This window comes from Varroa jacobsoni, unplaced genomic scaffold (genome assembly GCF_002532875.2).
Source record: "Varroa jacobsoni isolate VJ856 unplaced genomic scaffold, vjacob_1.0 scaffold_190, whole genome shotgun sequence".
Lineage (NCBI taxonomy): Eukaryota > Metazoa > Arthropoda > Arachnida > Mesostigmata > Varroidae > Varroa > Varroa jacobsoni.
In genome coordinates, this window is record NW_019213092.1 from 92,921 (window position 1) to 95,507 (window position 2,587).

A 2,587-nucleotide genomic window follows, 5' to 3' on the forward strand; every position below is an offset into this window, starting at 1 on the left:
CGGGTTCTACAACAGATTTTTATAAAAAGTTTTGATGATCATGAATGTTGTAATGTGTGTAAACAACATCGCGTGTTGCTACACGCTTCACTACGATGTCAAAATTATTACGTTTTTCATGAAATTAAAACCATTTACATTGGATAATAACAACTAGGAAATTTGCTACTTTTGAAACTATATGCTTCAACGCTAAATGAAGACAGTTTATTTGGTATCGTCAGATAGCTGCGTTCCAGTATAATTGAATATATCTATCGGTTCATCTCGGACCAATAACGCATAACATCCGTTACATTTGTAAATCTATCTACGCCGATTTTTGATACCGGCCTTTACAACTTGCAATCATCAAAACATCAAAAGATAGTTCATAGTTCCTTTGCGTTCTACCTTTCAGCAAACGGCGAAGACTCGCAACCGCACCCCATACGACAACTATGGCGCCATTTTCACTCGTTGATCATTACAATCTGCTTGTCAGAGCAAAGGAACTCATAAAATAATAGCGCTTCTATATGGTAAACTACCCAGATGGGTTTAAAGGGCTGCATGCTACCCAGCGCGCTTACAAAAAATGGTCAAAAAGAACGTCAGCAAACGACCAGCAGTATGAGTAGTGCTACCACTACTACCCAGACTGAAAATGGAGATGCTTTTTTTTCGACGGGCAAAAACACATTGAAACCATAACATTGGAACTCTATTTCAAATTGATGCGAGCTCCTGCCACCTATGCATAGTGACAAGCGACCCATATCATACAATAGAAAGTAAATATTCTATAATGAACATGATAATTTTACCGCTTAGGGATTTATAGGTAACTTGATTTAGTAGCAGTCTACGGATGGATAGTTCATTTCAAGCAGTTGGTTACATCTATGAAAAACGTTGCATAAACAATGACTCTTGGGCAAAATATACTAAGAAATCAGTTAGCAGTAGCCATTGACGGCAATAATGGTAAAGGTATATTCATGATACGCAGACGACATCCTTATTTTAATTGTCCGGAGGTATAACTTACATGAATTCCGAATAGAGTAAATATAGCTTCCATCAAACGTACATGTGTCTGAACTTGTTTTCCGGTAATTTTCTGATGGCTACAGCCTTCGTTTGAAATTGGTCGAAATCGCTTCGTGATATTTTCGTCACGCAGTCGGCTTCGCTCTGCCGAACCAGTTACCTTCCTATTACCAGAACACTAGCAGATTATCTAAATGGCTTTCTGGCTTAATCTTGTTCCACGGACTGTTTTGATAACGCGCCAATTTAATCTTCTCAATACGATATGTGTTTACGAACGTTCTATAAGAAGTTGAATGAGTACCTTCGAAAAATATCTCCACTAGAAGGCTGCCTGTGAAAAAAAACTGGCATTCGCTAGAATCTCAGAGAGGGGCCGTTTAGCAAAACTTACCAAATCGTGTGCACACCAACCTAACTAGTTTCTCTCAGGTTCGTATTCGGTCAGCAAAATCCAATTACGGGCATCTTTGACGTTTGTGTATCCTTTGTGGCATAGTCGAACAATTTTAACAGGTTGCGCTGTATCGTAAATCGCGGATTATCCTCCCTGAGCTCACTGAAACTCCCATACTGGGAATTGCTAGACCTTGTCTTTCTTACTTGTAAAAAGCTGCCCTGTCTTGCATTAAGTAGCCACACATAACCTCTACAGAAGATAGTCGATCAAAATGGCAAGCGCTCACTGAGAATTGTCTAGTTTTCAAACATTTAAACTCGACCTGAAATAGGCCTCGTTACTTACAACTTGTAACGATCTCCGCTATTGGTATAACACACATCTGTTCCTTAGGCGATAAGTCACAATAGTGACAGTCATTTTTTTTGTCATTATGCACGACGTGTTCCCCGCCATGGCGTCCGAACTCCGTTAATTATTCCTGAATATCCTTGACTGATCCTGCTTTGCTAAGGTGTAGTGTGTCCGTTGTCGTAGTTAACTGAAGCTCCACAACACCTAAGAGAAGCACATAAAATGAGGTGAAGGCAACTGGTGATGGTTAACTTACCTTCGAACAGATAATAGAACAGTGCGTAACATAACACGCGTCCTTTTTCATTCTGCCTTGTTTAATTTTGTTAGTACAAGTAAGATAAGAATTGACCATTGTTGGACAAAACCTCTATTGGGACTATTTAGTTAAAATGGAGAAACCCTGTCGTTTATTAGAAACCAGTATAGTTAAATGTAAAGTCTGCTTTTTTTTTGGGGGGGGGGGTCTGAATAAGCCCACTTCAAGACCATCACTAGTTTTAACTTGTTAGTTAACATATAGTCAAAGTGTCTGATCTGATAAGGGTCTGTCTAGCTTTGTAAGAAGTTCTAACAACTTTTTCTTGTCCGTAAAGCGACAACGGCTACGCTCAGGTAGTGATAGATATTCAGTTTCAAATAAGGCTAGTGAACTCCATCACTAATAGGCTAAAAACATTTATGCATTAAAATTCTAACATTTATCACTTACGCCTAACAATACTTTGGTAGATGATCCAATAAATTATTTATACTTATTGTATGTAAAATATATTGCATGTGTCGAGAAGCTTGCAAATT